General features: G+C 36.0%; 1 non-coding gene across 1 annotated transcript; it reads left to right on the top strand.

Moving 5' to 3' along the window:
* Positions 1-3289: 3289 nt before the first annotated feature.
* On the top strand, positions 3290-3394 carry LOC126612744 (small nucleolar RNA snoR2/U65). Its single transcript, XR_007619306.1, has one exon. It is a non-coding gene; the product is annotated as a small nucleolar RNA snoR2/U65 (small nucleolar RNA).
* The last annotated feature ends 15241 nt before the right edge of the window (positions 3395-18635 follow it).

Raw genomic sequence — 18635 nt, 5'->3', positions numbered from 1 at the left:
AGAAGTTCCTGAATTTAAATCTCCTTCGAATACCGATGGTTTAATTTAAATCTCCATCAGATCATAGACCAACGACCCATTTGAGGAGGGCTCGTCCTTGGCGAACTTCTCCCCCCACAGCGGCGGCCTCTCAAAGATCGCGTCTTTCGGTGACCTTGGTTTCGCTGTATGTGGCCTAAGCGGCTGGTTCTCTGTCGACGTCATGATCTTTTGAATTTTTTGGGGTTTTTGAATTTTGGGAAATAAAATTTCGAAATCTATGAAATTTCTGGGGGTTTCTTTTTCGGCTTGAGAATGAAACTAGAGAGATTTATTACGGAAATTTGGGGAAGAAGAAGAATTTGGAGGATTAGAGAATGAGGGTTTAGGGATTGGGAGGGGTGGTGCACTGGTGGTTATGGAGATTGGAGGAGATGGAGGCCTTGTGTTCAGGTGGAAGAAGAGGGGATTGACCCTTTTTCATTTTGTTTTAATTTAATTTTGTAAGGAGTGGACTGCCACGTCAGCTCTTAACGGAGCAATGGATATAAAATGGAACGGAGATATTATATTGAAATAAAATAGTACGTGAGGTATGAAAGTGATTTTTTTTAATGATGTTATATGATGTTGCAATAGCCATAAGTGGAAAAATGTAATTCACCCTAAAAAAAACTTAATTCGTTAATTTGTCAATGTCATGGATAATGAACCAGTTAACAATTGATGGCCATGGTGATGGTGACGTAGTATGTCCAAATCAAACTTTCTATTCTTTTTTTTTTTTTTTTTTTTTTATAAGTTAAACAATAAAATAAAAACGAAAAAACTTTCTCTTTTGTTCAACCGCTTAAACCAATATTAATGAAACTCAATTCAAGAATAATGTGGTATTGTAAGTGTGTTAGCCGCTATGGAAAGAAAATTGCATGTGCATGCTTAATTGTGTGGTAAGAAAGATTTAGGAGCAAGTATGGAGAATCATGAGAGCACAAAACCCATAAATGTGCTAGTTTGAAGACAACAAAATACATGTGCAACCAGTGGCGGATCTAGGAAATAATATTAGGGGGGTCAGTAAAAATAGAGCGCATAGTGCGCAAATTTTTTTATACCATAAATAGCATGCATATTGCCATTTGATCAAGTTTTCGTAGGCCTAAAGTCATTTGAAAATGTATACTATAGACATGTTAATGTATGCAAGGGGCAGCACCCAAGGTATTCACGGACATTCATCGGGTTTTGGTAGGCCTGAAGTCGTTTGGAGGGCAAGTATGAAGCCAACTCTAATCTTCAAAAGGGCAACACTCAAGGTATCCATGGACATTCACCGAGGTTTGAAGGATCAGCACGTAAGGTATCTATGGATGTTCATTGAAATTCGGGGGGTCACCTGACCCCCCATGCCCCTTAATGGATCCACTAGTGTGTGCACATACATGGAGAAAACAAAAAGTAGAAATGTGCAAGTAAGTTGATAGCAGGAAAAATACGCCAATAGCTAGCTAGTAATATAGCTAAAAAATTAAGAAATGTATGGCGGACACGTATACTGCAGACAACTAGCTAAGAGATATAGCACAAGAAAACCACGCAGATTCCCAGGATTTGAAGATCGAATGGTCCTCGCCTATTAGCAAAGTTTTTTCTTCTTCTAATTTCTTAGTCAACATTGTGTGTGATGGAATCTCTTATATATTTTGACACAAATGCATGCATGTTATTATAAAACCTGATAGTTTCTTACACGATCTGTTAATATGAAACGAAAATAACACGAAAATAACGAGTTTCGGATCAACATAACAACTAATCGGGTTGTTATCAGGTCACCCGTTAAAAACGGGTCGTTAACGGATTTACACTCGGGTAACCTGTAGGTAACACGTTTCGACTATTAAGAAAAATATTATTTTGATGATTTTAAACTTAAACTACTAATAAAAACTTACCATAAAATACAACAACCATAATGTATATATTGTATGTTAAATATGTATTATCGTATTATTATTCTATATAAGTTTAAAAAATTTAAGTTTTATTTATTTATTTTTATTGTGAGATTTTTACTTGATTTGTTACCCAAAAATTTTTTACCCAAATTTGTTTTACCCTCTCTCATACACTCATACTCATAAATGTTTTATTCTCTTAAAAGTGAAATTAAAATATTGTAAAACACATTAAAAAATAAAAATATTAAAATAATCTTAAAATACCATACACATTAAAAAAATCATAATAATTAATGTACAAGTGTAAAAAAGGGAAAGAATATATAGACAATTGGGATTGCATCCTCCACGCATAGACAATGGTTACATCGGCGTTTAGATTTAAAACCTTTCAAACCCTCATGAATAGTATTTTTTATTTGAGTGCAAAACTAATAAAATTCATAATAATCATTGTAGAATGTGAAAAATGTAAAATATATACACACACACACACACAATTACTCGTAATGACAAGCTTTACAACTTTGTGAAGCGGTCAACTCTAAAATCTAACACCATAATCCATAAATCTTAGATTTAGACTTAATCTTCAATCGTTGTTTACGCCTTATTCTTCTCATTGAATTTTGTTTTTCAAATTTTTTTAAACATGATATTTTAGCACATTTATAAAAAATGAATAGTTCGAATCATTGATATCATGTTCTAATATTTATATTTAACTGAAATATGAGTTGATGTTATATAGTTTCTAGACACTTTATAAACTCCAAGCAATGTTTTTACTAACAGTAAACTCTGAATGTAATATCAGCGACCTAAACCGTTCATCTTTCTGCATCCTAAAAAAGATTATGTTTTCAAAAAAGAAGATCTGAAAAGAAAAATTTGGTGAGAAGCATAAATGTAAACGACAATCAATAGTTAAATTTCGATCTATAGTTTAAGTGATTATAGTGGCAAATTTGAAAGTTGAGCCCTTCACGAAAGTTGTAAAGCTTGTTAATTAGTACGAGCGTTTATATAATATTTTTTTTTCAATATTTTTCACACTTCTACGTTAATTAATATTTATGTGATGCTTGAAAGACAAATGTATTTTTATGTTTGAAGTAATATTTATGTGACAATGTGGTATGTGTATACTATTTAGTATTATATTTTTCATTTGATTATTTATTGGCTTAAAATATATTTTCTTTAACAAGTAACGGGTCATGTCATATTACCTATTAAAATTAACGAATCAATTTCTGGTCGGGTCATATACCCGTTTATTTTAATGGGTCTTACACGGCACGACTTGTTAAAATATGACACGAAATCGATAGGAATACATAAAACACGACATGAATCTCAGGTCTAATTATTTCTCATTTCACATTCTGATAGAAACCTGTGGATCCTAATTTTTTACTGGTCCATGGAGCCGATTTATTGTGATTACATTTTTAAATTTTCTTAATTTTTATTATAAACCACAAATTGGTGGCTCAGTGGTAAATGGAGGATTACGAGGCTTCCTTAAAGCTAAAAACTAGAGGTCTCAGGTTTGAAACCCGCTTCTACAACTATTATCCATATGGGTAATGCTAGGGAAACCAAAATTTTAAATCAAATTTGCAAACCAAATGATGTGTCACTAATAGAAAATAAGCACGTTATTCAACGCTGTAGTAATGAACCATTCATCAACAACCATATCATTTGATTTGCAAATCTAATTTAAAATTTTGGTTTCCTAGCATTAATATTAACGAGGCAATTTCTGGTCATGTTATATACCCATTTATTTTAACGGACATTACATGACACGACTCGTTAAAATATTGAATATGACACGAAAACGATATGAACATAGAAAACATGACACGAATGTCAAGTCTAGTTATTTCTCATCTTATAGTTAAGGAGAAACTCGGGTGAATATGTGAGTTGGAATTCAAGGTCGGTCCAGTTAGGTTTACAAGTTAATATCCAAGGCTATTATAAGCCTATTCCTCAGCTTTAGTTTACCCAATTGCTATAGAGAAAGGTGCCAAGGATAAAAATAGATACATTCGTCATGTACATTGCCAACAAAAAGTTCCCATTTTCTGTTTTTCCATTAGTTGTTATCACTAGGACATAGGACAATACTGTTTGATATCTTGAAAAACTGTCGTTTTACTACTAAATAATACAGTTTATGTTACCACCCAGATTAGTCATGCACCTTAAGGCCAAGTTGTTTGGACTGAAAACATTTGTTAGGCACGTTCTAGGCCTGCCCAAGCCACTGAACTTTAACTAATGACTTAGTGAGTATTTAGTTATGTTACAGGTGAACAGTGTGCGATCCAGGTTTTTAAAAGTACTTTATGAGGTAGCAATGCGGACGGCAAAGATACCCTCTTTCACATTAAAAGAAGGTAATTCAGTTGATTTTTTTATTTTCACAGAGGACAGTTGCTATCTGGTGGAAAAATTGTAGTTTTAGAGGGAAAAAGCTCAAGCTACTAGATGAAAACTCATCATCTGACAGCAGTCAAATCAGCAAGTTATTGGATAATAAGGAATGAACTAAGGGGGAAGGGCTTACATTAAAAGGAAAAGTCTATTCTATAAAAGGCAGCATAAAGAGGAAGAAAATGACACTTACTTAACACAAAAAAACTTCAAAGCTCTGCAAACCTACTTTTTAGAAATTCTTTTTGTTATTCAAACACTTATTTTCTTTATAGCTTTGCTATATCACTTGTAGAATTGATTTTTTTGTATTAACTTTCTTTCTAAAATAAATTTCCTTGCTTGCAAGAATTTGCTTAATTTGTGATCAATTTTGCCTGAATAGGTTCAAACTTTGCCTAAATACTTGTATTTGTCATTTCTTTTCAAATTATTAACCTTATATGCAATTTACTTTCTTGTTAATTAACGTTTGGTGAACATCTAACCATCCTTTTCTTCCCTGTATTTCCTTTGTATCATTACTTGCATTAATTTTTATCTTTCAATTTACTTTGCAGTTGCAAACTAAGATCCGATTAGTTTAGGATTGTCTCTTGGCATATATACAAAGAAAATACATAGTCCTTGGTGACAAGGCATAGGAAAAAACTTAACTATAGATTAAACCCCTCTATGGCACAATCTTATGATAAAGAAGTTCGATTTATTTGTGGAGCAAGTAGACGATTTATTACTTATATTTTCAATATTAAAAAAGTTCCTGAATTTAAATCTCCTTCAATTTCCGATAGCTTTCAAAAAAGCACTTTTCAACATAATTAAAAGACAAGTCTTATGGTGGGAGTATGATTTAGTTTTTAGTCTATTACTTATTGGTGGGAGTATTATTTAATTTTGGGAACTTTAACGAAAAACTTCCGATACTGTTCACTTTAACGAAAAACCACATTTTTACACTAAAAAGTCAATCCTGATACTATTCACTTTATCATTTATTTTCTCCTTATCGTTAAAACTCAAAGTTTTCAAGCCATTTCCATCAGTTTTCCTTTTAATTTTTAGTCTATTACTTATTGGTGGGAGTATGATTTAATTTTTATCTATTATTTATTTTTTTCAATATTGAAAAAGCTCCTGAATTTAAGTCTCCTTTGAATACCGATTGTTTTAAGGAAAGTAACTTTCAACTAAAAAAGACAAATCTTGGACCATCCCCAAATCTTGGGGTAAAACCTAAAATTTTTAGTCCAGAAAATTTAGGTTTTAACTCATAAACAGTTTTTCTACTCCAACCCTTATAGCCTAAACTTTTAGCCCCAAATTATTAAATAATGAATTTAGGCTATTTTTAAAAAAAAAAATTATGTATTTAAAATTAACTTAAAAAAATATGTAGACCATCCTAAATTAATTATATGAACATTTTAACCTAAAAATATTTAAATTCCGATAAATATTGAAAAATTACTAAATCGATACATGAAAAACTATGGAAGAATATGAAAATCATGATAGAGATGTATAAACACAAAATACATGAAACACACAAGACACACAGAACACATATGAAACACATACAAAACACATGATAGAGATGTATATAACACACCAAACATGTGAAACACATGACATACACGAAACACATACTAAATACATACAAAACACATGAAACACATGAAACACAAACCTACACACATGAAACGCAAACCTTCAATCATCCTCTCTATAAGCAAAGGTTGAATATCTAACCTTCACACAACATATTCACCAATCATCCAACTTTCAAAGTGTTTTTGTTTCCTCAAAATCATCAATATCTCATCAATGGGTGATAAAAGAAGGCGTAGCTTGGCAATGCAGATGGCACAATACCAAGCAAGCCTTATAACGGTGAATGCAGAAATGAACAACGAAGAAGCCGAATTTGCAAACTCACTTATACAATATGAGCACCATGCCGAATCTAGCTATTATGGTTCTGTCCAGAGGGGGCGTTGAAGGGGTGCGAAAGGTGCATGGGTTTTATGGTGGGGTGAAAGACGAGTATACGATAAGTGGTGAGAGAGTGGATGAGAGGTACCTGATGACTTAACCACGTACATTGAAGATGTCGGAGTAGGCCTTGAGGGGAGAAAGGTCTCGACGTGAAAGTCCTACAAAAAGGAGGATAGCTTTGTGGGACGTATGCCGCGGTGGGGTGGTAAAGGTGTAGCTACAGGCCTGGGCGGGGTGTTGGTGGGTACTAGGGAAATAAGAGCAGTAGGTGGTGTTTCTGAAGAAGGCAAGATCCTGTTTGGTATTTACGACGATGATAAAGGTGGCTGTGATATTTCTGGTGTTTGTCGGGTGTCATGGGATTCAAAAGATAAGTTGTCAGATGTGATGACTTGAGGAATGGTGGGAGGGAAGGAGTCAGAGGGGGCGTTGAGGGGGTGCGAAAGGTGCAGTCGCATAGGGCCCCAAATTTGAAGGGGCCTCCAAATTTTTGTCACCTAATATTTATATTTAATAATATTCTATATTTAAAATTACTTTTGTTATGAAATAATGTTTTATATTCAAAAATTGATTTTGTTAGCACTTTAAAATCTCATCTTACACTCCTTATAAGCGTAATTTTTTTTCTTTTTAAATACAAAAAATTAGAGTACAATAAGATATTTCGAGTGCCAATAATACACCATTAAGACGGTATTTTTTCAATATTATTATATAATAATGTTACATATTCAAGTGAAACTTTAAAGTTAGAGTTTTTGAAGTTTGTTTTCTTGTTTGGTTGTTTAAGATTGAATTGCTTTTGATTATTTAGTGAACGTTATGTTTGTAGCTCTTTTTACTTATTATTAATGACATTTTTAAAGTTGCATTAAGTGAGTGCTAAACTTTGTTTTGATTTAAGTGATTGTTTTCTAGCGTCAATACATTGTCCTACATTTTTTAAGACTTATCTTAAGGAGGGGTGCTTTTATAAATTTCGCATAGGGCCCCCAAAATCTCAGAGACAGCTCTGCTTCTGTCACAGGGCGTTCATTTGTGTAGCGTAATAGAGAAGAGTGTCATGATTGGATGATGAAAAATTATTTCATCGAACGTCCGATATATCCTCCTTATGATTTTCGAAGGCGGTATCGGATGAGAAGAGAGCTTTTCGAAAGCATATTAATACAAACGACAATTAATAAACCACATAAACTTAATACAATTGATAATTAATAAACTACATAAACTTAATAATGATATCCACCATCTTGACTTGGTGGTGGACTTGGGATATAGCCTTGAGATGAATCATCATCTTGAAAGATATTCCTTATGGCATGCCTTCGCAAAATTTCTTTTTGCTTATCACGTAAGAACTTCTTCCCCTCTAGAGTGTATTTGTTGAGGTCCTCCATCATGAAATTACATTCGAACCTTTTTTGTTCCCTATTCCCTTCCTTCGTAAAGGCCAATTCATTCCAGCCGCTTCTTCCTCCCGAGAGCTATGGCTTTTGGTCAATCTTGCAAATCCGGTAGAAATTTGTGCACTAATAAGATCTTCGAACTTCCCTTTTCTCTTTGCTTCCTTTTGCTTATCTCTTCTTGGAAACCTTACAAAAGAAGGAGTTAGGGTCAACGAATCAACACCTTCATTGACATAATTTGTCCGTGCGACTTCACTACCAAATAATTTTCTCCATTGTTGGTCCGCATCGGTTCCCCACCTCGGACAATCCTTGAGAACGTTCCAAGCATGATGTAACTTAAAAGCTTGATTTTTTGGTGTAGTTCTTATCTTGTAAATTGCCATTTCTTTGTCACCCTATGCAAGAAATACATAAAAACAATTAGTTGCAAAATAATATTATGTACATGATAAATAAAATATCAACAAAGAAACTTACAACTTCTGCAACACTCCTTCCACTAGCCATGTCAACCACGGCTCTCTCCAAGCTTCTCTTCCATAAAGTGCACGCTTTGTTGATAACCTTCCACCGATCGTAAACGCCACCACCTTCCCTTCGGCCAACGTTGGAGTTTTCATTGAACTTATCAACGATTTACCCTACAAAACCTTTTTATTTTGATTCGTGCTAACGACACTATCTTCGCTAATAGAAACTCATGCCAAGCATAAAGCAACATCTTCCTTAAGGGTCCAATTACGATCTCTAATATGATCTTTTGCCATCTTGAAAATTTTGGAAATGGAAAGAAATGGTAGAAAGAAAAATTGGAAGAATTGTAGGAGAAAAGTTAGTTTTGTGTGAATGTTTGAACAAATACATAGGTATTTATAGAGTTTTTGGGTGAATTTTGAGTTAAATAATTTTTTTTAGGCTTTTAGCAAAAATGGTCCCTGAGATTTGCTTAACACATCACTTTGGTCCTTGAGATTGAAAATCAATAGAAATTGTCCCTGAGTTTGTCCACTATCCATTATTTTGGTCATTCCGTTGAAAACTCTGTTAAGTGTCCCGGAGCTCTTGTTCGGAAGTTTGGGCAATTTTCAAAGCTTCGTAACTCAATCGTTTCTTAACCAAATTCGACCCATAATATATCAAAATAAAGATAGGAAAGACTAGAACAAGATTATGACTATTGGAAGCCCAATGGTTGCCGGAGATGGCAAGAAAATAACCTGAAAGGTGACTGGTCCGTGGCAAAACTAGAAAACTCACCTGGAATGGGGTAAACTTTAAACATTCATAACTTCTTGAATACTCAACGAAATCGAGTGATTCAAAAATAAAAATCATACTTCTCGATGAGACGAAGAGAATGGTACCTTTATCGATGGCTAAATCGCCGTGATTTGGTCGAAAAATGGCTTGAAAGTGGCTTTGGGCTTCCAAATAGGTATAATCTTGTTCTACACTTTCCTATCTTCATTTTGATATATTATGGGTCAAATTTGGCCAAGAGCTCCAAGATACTTCATGACATTTGTAACGAAATAACCAAAATAATGGATTGTGGACAATCTCAAGGACCATTTCTATTGATTTTCAATCTCAGGGACCAAAGTGATATGTTATGCAAATATTAGGGACCATTTTGGCTAAAAAGCATTCTTTTTAATTATTTTAGCATTTGGATTTAAATTTGGGCGGTTAGATTTTTTTTTTTACTGTTAGATTTGATTATATTCGATCTCAACTATTGGATTCAATAAATATATAAATATAAAACTGAAAAAAAAATTGATCCAAAGGCCCAATTGATTCAAGGCGTTCGATAAAAAAGTAGATGTTACCTGCTGACACAAGTGGCTGACATGCCCATGTGGGTGGGGCCATGCCGTTGCCTGCCCTTGGCGCGTCACTTGCGTGTGAGCATCCAACCTTTGCATCCAAGAAATAGCCGAAAGAAATGTGTGGGGTCCACCAGTGAGAGTGGAAATGGGCGCTTGAATGCCAGACGCAAAGGTCGGACACTCACATGCAAGCGACGCGCCAAGGGCAGGCAATGACATGGCCCTACCCACATGGGCATGTCGGCCACTTGCGTCAGTAGGTAACAGCTACTTTTTTTATCGAAGGGCTTGAATCAATTGGGCCTTTGGATCAATTTTTTTTAGTTTTATATTTATATATTTGTTGAATCCAACAACTGAGATTGAATATAATCAAATCTAACGGTAAAAAAAATTCTAACGGCCCAAATTTAAATCCAAGGGCTAAAATAATTAAAAAGAATGCTTTTTAGCCAAAATGGTCCCTGAGATTTGCTTAACACATCACTTTGGTCCTTGAGATTGAAAATCAATAGAAATCGTCCCTGAGATTGTCCACCATCCATTATTTTGGTCATTTCATTAAAAACTTCGTTAAGTGTCCTGGAGCTCTTGGCCAAATTCGACCAAATTTGACCCATAATATATCAAAATGAAGATAGAAAAGTGTAGAACAAGATTATACCTATTTGGAAGCCCAATGTTGCCAGAGATGGCCGGAAAATAGTCCGAAATGTGATTGGTCCTTGGGAAAATTGGAAAACTCGCTGGAAACTAGGTAAACTTTACACGTTCATAACTTCTTCAATACTCAACGAAATCGAGTGATTCAAAAATAAAAATCATACTTCTCGACGAGACCAATAGAATGGAACATTTATTGATGGCTAAATCATCATGTTTTGGCCAGAAAAACGGCTTGAAAGTGGCTATCTTGGTCTCAAGTTAGCCATTTTCGAACCATTTTCCAACCAAACCACGGCGATTTAGCCATCGATAAAGGTACCATTCTCTTCGCCTCGTCGAGAAGTATGATTTTTATTTTTGAGTCACTCAATTTTGTTGCGTATTGAAGAAGTTATGAATGTTTAAAGTTTACCCAGTTTCCGGTGAGTTTTCCAGTTTTTGTCGTGGACTAGTCACTTTTCAGGCTATTTTCTGGCCATCTCTGGCAACCATTGGGCTTCCAATCTTGTTCTACACTTTCCTATCTTTATTTTGATATATTATGGGTCGAATTTGGTTAAGAAACGATTGAGTTACGAAGCTTTGAAAATTGCCCAAACTTCCGGCCAAGAGCTTCGAGACACTTAATAGAGTTTTTAACGGAATGACCAAAATAATGGATGGTGGACAAACTCAGGGACCAAAGTTATGTGTTATGCAAATCTCAGGGACCATTTTGGCTAAAAGCCTAAAAAAAATTATTGAACTCAAAATTCATCGAAAAACTCTATAAATACCTATGTATTTGTTCAAACATTCACACAAAACTCACTTTTCTCCTACAATTCTTCCAATTTTTCTTTCTACCATTTCTTTCCATTTCCAAAATTTTCAAGATGGCAAATGATCATATTAGAGGTCGTAATTGGACCTTTAAGGAAGATGTTGCTTTATGCTTGACATGAGTTTCTATTAGCGAAGATAGTGCCGTTAGTACAAATAAAAATAAAAAGGTTTTGTGGGGTAAATCGTTGATAAGTTCAATGAAAACTCCAACGCTAACCGAAGGGAAGGTGGTGGCATTTATGATCGGTGGAAGGTTATCAACAAAGCGTGCAATTTATGGAAGAGAAGCTTGGAGAGAGCCATGGTTGACATAACTAGTGGAAGGAGTGCCGCAGAAGTTGTGAGTTTCTTTGTTGATATCTTATTTATCATGTACATAATATTATTTTGCAACTAATTGTTTTTATGTATTTCTTGCATAGGGTGACAAAGAAATGGCAAATTACATGATAAGAACTACACCAAAAAATCAAGTTTTTAAATTGCATCATGCTTGGAACGTTCTCAAGGATTGTAAATGAAGGTGTTGATTCGTTGACCCTAACTCCTTCTTTTGTAAGGTTTCCAAGAAGAGATAAGTAAAAGGAAGCAAAGAGAAAAGGGAAGTTCGAAGATTCGATTAGTGCACAAATTTCTACCGGATTTGCAAGATTGACCAAAAGCCATAGCTCTCGGGAGGAAGAAGCGGCTCGAATGAATTGGCCTTTATGAAGGAAGGGAATAGGGAACAAAGAAGGTTCGAATGTAATCCCATGATGGAGGACCTCAACAAATACACTTTAGAAGGGAAAAAGTTCTTACGTGATAAGCAAAAAGAAATTTTGCGAAGGCATGCCACAAGGAATATCTTTCAAGATGATGATTCATCTTAAGGCTATATCCCAAGTCCACCACCAATTCAAGATGGTGGATATCATTATTAAGTTTATGTAGTTTATTAATTATCGATTGTATTAAGTTTATGTGGTTTATTAATTGTCGTTTGTATTAATATGCTTTCGAAAAGTTCTCTCATCATCTGACACCGCCTTCGAAAATCATGAGGAGGATATCTTGGACGTTCGATGAAATAATCTTTCATCATCCAGTCATGACACTCTTCTCTATTACACTACACAAATGAACGCCCCATGACAAAAGTTCTTTCCCTCCCACCATTCCTCAAGTCATCACATCTGACAATTTATTTTTTGAATCCCATGACACCCCACAAACACCAGAAATATCACAACCACCTTTATCACCGTTATAAATACTGAACATGATCTTGCCTTCTCCAGAAACACCACTTACCACTTTTATTTCCTTAGCACCCACCAACACCCCACCCATCCCTGCACCTACACCTTTACCACCCCGCCGTGGTACACGTCCCACAAAGCTTTCCTCATTTTTGTAGGACTTTCACGTCGAGACCTCTCTCCCATCAAGGCTTGCTTCGACATCTTCAACAAACGTGGTTAAGTCATCAGGTACCTCTCATCCACTATCTCACCATTTATCGTATACTCGTCTTTCACCCTACCATAAAACCTATACAGCTAACCTCACGACCCACAAGCTTTTAGCAGGCTGTTTGAGACCTACATTGGCATGCTGCCATGCAACATAAGATTGTAGCTCTTCAGGCAAATCACACTTGGATTCTTATGATGTTGCCACTCCACAAACAACCCATTGGATGCAAATGAGTCTATAAAGTGAAGCTAAAACCCGATGGGACAATAGAGAGGTACAAAGCACAGCTGGTTGCGAATGGTTATAGCCAGATAGAAGGGGTTGATTACAGGGAAACTTTTGCCCTCGTTGCCAAATTGACCATTGTCTGTGTGCTTCTTAGTGTGGCAGCTTTGCGAGGATGACACTTGCATCAACTAGACATCACCAATGCCTTTTTACATGGTGACCTAGACGAGGAAGTTTACATGACCTTGCCTCCTGGATTCGGAAGAAAGGGGGAGACTCGAGTACATAAATTAAACAAATCCCTATACGGTTTAAAACAAGCTTCGTGGCAATGGTTTCTTAAACTATCCAATGCATTCAAGGCTGCTGGGTTTCACTAGTCATAGTCTGACTACTCACTGTTTGTCCAAAGGCATCAAGGTAATTTTATTGCCTTGTTGGTTTATGGTGATGATGTATACTAGCAGGCAATAATTTGCAAGAAATCGAAGAGACTAAGCAGTTCATTTCTAAACATTTTAAACTAAAGGACTTGGGTAAGCTCAAATATTTCTTAGGGATAGAGGTTGCACGATCAAAATGTGGGATCACTCTATGCCAAGAGAAATATGCATTAGACATATTGGATGATGTTGGGTTCTTAGGCGCTAAACCTTCACGATTTTTGGTTGATCAAAACATCTCTCTAACACAAATGGAAAAGAAGCTACTCAATGATGCATCTCCATAAAGACGGCTTGTTGATATGATATTAACTAGCACTCAAATTAAACCCTCTTTTTATCAATTGTAGCAAAGTATGTAAGTAGGGATTGTTCTAGACCGGGGATTAGGAGGGATTGCTAAATCACTTGAAAACTGACTCAAATACGTCAAAACAAGTTTAAAACACTAAACTAGACTCAAAGAAAGCAAAACTAAACTCTAAAACACTAAAACAAACCTAAAGACTCAAAACAGCCCAGAAACACTCAAAATTGCCTTAAAACCACAATCTGGGCAGTTTTGAACAATGAACACAACTTGGACGAAAATTGGTTTTAACTTGACTTAAGACACTTAAAAACACAAACTAAAGTGATTTCTAACTACTATGACTCAACAAAATAAAGGGGGATTGATTTTGGACGAATTAAAAACAAAACAAAACTTGTAAACTAGAGTAGATTTTAAAACGAATTTGGTGAAAGAGAATGGATGGAAAGCTAGCTAAAGGGTTCTTGTTATACTCGCATACAAAACGATTTCTAATTGCAATTCAATAAACCATGAATACTCAACACTCCAAGTTATTTAGGTCCGCTTAAATTAACTTTCAGATTTCCCTTATATCAATGAATTGGACGGAAAAGGCGCATCGCAACCAAATTATTCCTCAAAAGTTCCCTACATGAAAGCGCATAATAGAGATACAATCAAAGATCATTACGTTCAATGGAAGTCATAAGCATTGACGAGGCACTCGTAACTATGAAAGCGCATGAAACTTATGCCAAGAATTCACTTAACGCAATTGTGATCAACAACTTTTACTACTTATGAATATAAGTTCATAACTATTAGGTGAAACTCCCTTACATTCTAGCATCAAACTTATGCATGAAAATTAAGCGTGCACTCTCAACCAACATACACAAATCAGTTTTAATTCATATAGATAAATAAATTGAATCCACAACTTATGAAACGCAATTAGAAGTAATCAAATCATATAGCAAGCATAATCATGGTTTCGAATCCCCCCTAGCCAAGGGGGGTTTAGTTCCTCATACGTACGAAACAAAGAGTATAGAATTTAAACATTGAAATCAAAGGAAAGGAAACACCTAAAACTCCCAGCAACTCGGACTTGAATGGCATGCACGTTCCAAGGTTCCTCCTTCTCTTTGCCACGACACTTGGACTTTGGACAGGTTCTTTAGGTTCTTTAAATGGTGGAGAATGGATGGGGAATGGGTGATGGTATTTAGGGTTGATGGGGGATATGGCTAGGGATGATTTTGGGCAAAAATTAGGGACTATGGTGATGGAAAGGTGCGGCAGAAATCAAGGATTGAATTATGGCGTGAATGGTTGTGTATGAGAGGTGGTGATCTGATCTAGGGGTTTATATGAGTATATATAGGCACTTAAAACCCTAGGGGAATCAGATATGGACTTGAATAACCCAAATCCACAAGGAATTAGGCTTAGAAACCAGAATCCACAAGGGAAAAGGTTCACCAAGGTGCGGCAGGAATTATAGGATATGGATAGGCCTTCTAGAATGCCTTGCAAGGCAAGGAAAACAAGTTCTAGAAAGGGGATAGGTGCGGCACCTTATATGTGCAGGGATAGGGCTTCTAGAAATCTAGTTTTAAGCATTCTAATCTAGTTATGAACCCCCCTTCTCAGCTAAAGTATCAATGGATTCAGATTTGGATAAGATAGGATAGGATAAGGTTTGTTTGGATAAGATAAGGTTATGGATGATGTTTTGGATAAGATTTCTTCACTTGAGCTGATTCTTTGACTTTAATTCTCCTTCGTCAAGTAGGAAACCTTGCTTGAGTAGGAATCCTCATCCTTCTAGGAATCCATCTTTGACTACGAATCCATCCTTAGCTAGGACTCCTCCGTTGATTAGGAATCCTTCTTTAATTAGGAATCCTCAAATCTTCAAATCTTCATTCTCGTCCATTCCCTTGGCTCCAAGTATGTGACTTCCATTCCAAGCTCCATTTTGCTCCAAAAGGCTCCAAATTACATCATTTTATGTAATATGCCCTTAAAACCTGAAAACACATGAAACTAGCTTAAAAGACTACTTTAAACTAAGAAAACATAACAAACATGCATAAGAACTAGCTAACTAAGGCGCATAAATATGCTCCTATCACTTGTAGGTAGACTAATCTACCTAGGGCTGGAAACAAATCCCAAAAATCCCAAACCAAACCAAAAAAATCCCAAACCAAAATTCCAGAAAATTTCGTTACCAAATACGGAACCGATCCCGAAATTTCGGTACAGGAATCGGTCTCAAGTTTTTGGGATTTCGGTAATCCCAAACTGAACCGAAAATATATATATATTATTTAATTTTTAAATATATATTTAGAATTTTAATAACCGCTGGATTCTGTTAAGATTTAATCTCAACCGTTGAATATAAATCAAAGTTATCAACCTAGCCTTTGACTTTCTCTCTCGGTCTCTCGACGCTCACCTCCTTAGACTCAAAGTCAAAACCTCACCTCACCTCAGTACCACTCTCTTTGCCGATCTGCGATTTGTCTCGCCTCCCACATCCGTCGCCTAAATCCCGAATCTACCCACACCAGTCCTCATTCCTTTTAGTCCTCACTCCTCACCTGAATCGCACCTTCACCCACTGTCCATACCACCCGAACCCGACTCCTAAATCGAGCTCTCGATCTCAGTCCGCACTCCTCCTCACTGCAAAAGGTAAGAAATTCTTGTAATAAACTCAACCAAAGTTCATACAAATTGTTTGATTCCAAATTCGATTAGGGATTTTGAATTTGGGTTTCTGAATTAGGAATTTCTGAAATTAGGGCTTTTGGAATTAGGGATTTTGAATCGACGGAGAAGTTATAGAGGGAATGAGAGGTTAAAGGGGGGAGGGAGCCTAACTTAAATGTTTTCTAAAAGGGGGGAGGGAATTTGAAGCGACGGAGAGGTTATATTTAGAATTTTACTTTTGTTTCTTTGTTCCTTGTAAAACGTTTTCTTTGTTCCTTGTAAAACCAACTCGCAGAAGGTGATTTATGAGCATTTTATTCAACTATTATTTGCAATTAAAACAGAATTGCTCTGGTCAATGTCATGAATTGCTGCTAAGTAGGTCAAATTAGTTTTGTTTAGGAGGAGTAAGGGGCTTGAAATTCTTTAGGGCATTGGTGACATTGAAATCGTGGTTTCGATCGTCGGTTTGAGTAGTTTATGTTGAGTACTTTGAAGTTTGAAGTAGAAAATAACAAATTCTCTTTACTGCAGTGAGTCATCCTAGTAATGCATCCATTTTACATTGCCATCGTCCTACTAACTTAATGAGCGTGAAGAAGATAGGAAGAAGGTATATATTTCTAGTTGTATGCAAGATTTTCTTGTTGCTTGCTGCACGGATACTATTAGTTACACAATCCCACCTTTGGTCATGAATAGTTAAAAAAATTGTATTTTGTTTGTAATTGTATGTAAGATTCTCTAGTTTTTTATGTTCTGTGAAAAAATGAAGAAGATTAGGAGTTCTTTATGATTATCAATTAGGCCCGTTGTACTGTCCTTTTCAGTTTCCTTGGCACTGACCAAATAATAGCCTACTTATGTAGACGATACATAATATTGTTCGTTGTTGGTTAGCTCTTGCTCTTGAAATTCCTGAGGATCTGTACCATCTTATCAAGAAGGCAGTTTCAATTAGGAAGCATTTGGAGAGGAATAGGATTTGTTACTTTATTTATTTTAAAACCTTGGCTTGTAACTAATTTTTTTTGCTTTTGGATTTGTTACTTAATTTATTTTTATTGCATGCATGTGTAGTAGAAATTGAATAGGCAGATCACAGATGCTATTGTGCACAGATTTGTGCACATATTTAGATTGGCAGATTGCACAAATTCAGATTGGCAGATTCATATTGGCAGATTTGTGCACAGATTCAAATTTTAGTCCAACAACAGATTGGGCTGCAGATTGGCAGCCTGCCCAAAAGCCTAAATTTTCAATATAAAAGGTTGAATTTTAGCTCAAAAGCATAATATGTCAAATTTAGTCCAAAAGCTCTGTTTGTACCATACTTGACCAATCCCGAAACTACTGAGCACTGGTCAACGTTATACCTCAAGGACCCAGAAGAGTTTCCCTACAACCAGGAGGCTAATCACAGCACGACACGTGTCGACATCAGAAGCTAATCATAGCGCAACACGTGTCAACATCAGAAGCCAATCACAACACGACACGTATCAATGTCATTATGAAACTAGAAACTCTCTTCTATAAATAGAGATTATTCTCTCACAATATTTTCTAATGTCATTTGTACTAAATCATTCACTAGTACTCACTAAAGGAGAGCTTGAACCTATATACTGGTGTAAACCCTTCACAATTAATGACAACTCCTCTACTCCGTGGATGTAGCCAATCTGGGTGAACCACATACATCTTGTGTTTGCTTCCCTGTCCCTATTCATTTACATACTTATCCACACTACTAACCGAAGCAATCTAGCGAAGGTCACAAACTTAACACTTTCTGTTGTAACAAAGTCCTCACTGATTTTGTGCATCAACATTTGGCGCCATCTGTGGGAACGACACTTATTCCCACTCTCTTCAGCTTTGTCAAGCTGGTTTCCACCATTCGTACACTCTCTTTTGACCAGGCATCCCTCTCCAACATGGGGAACGAAGGAAGCCACAACACACAGAATGACACCCCTCTTACACTTAGTGCGAAACAACGAAAGAAGGAAGGAAAGAAGGTTGCTCTTCAAGCTAAAGTCGATGAGCTAGAAGCTCAAAACAACAAGATAGCAATGAAGAATGAGGTCTTCCAGGAGCAGTATGAGAAGCTCTTTGAGACGCTCCACGAAACTATACATACTCAAACACACAAGCTTGTTGCCACTGTAGACATCAACCATCATCTGGGTGCCTCCCAACACGGAGGGTCACCTTCATTCGACATGGGTATCCTTGATGAGGAGCGAGCTAATCATAAAAACATTGATCAACATGAGACTTCTCTCAACCTAGCTATTTCGACCCGAAGCAGGAGAAATGGAGGAAGACACCTCCTTGCAGAAGGGTTG

This window comes from Malus sylvestris, chromosome 17 (assembly GCF_916048215.2).
Source record: "Malus sylvestris chromosome 17, drMalSylv7.2, whole genome shotgun sequence".
NCBI lineage: Eukaryota > Viridiplantae > Streptophyta > Magnoliopsida > Rosales > Rosaceae > Malus > Malus sylvestris.
Note: the sequence above shows the minus strand (reverse complement) of the source record. Positions and strands in the feature narration are given on the sequence as shown.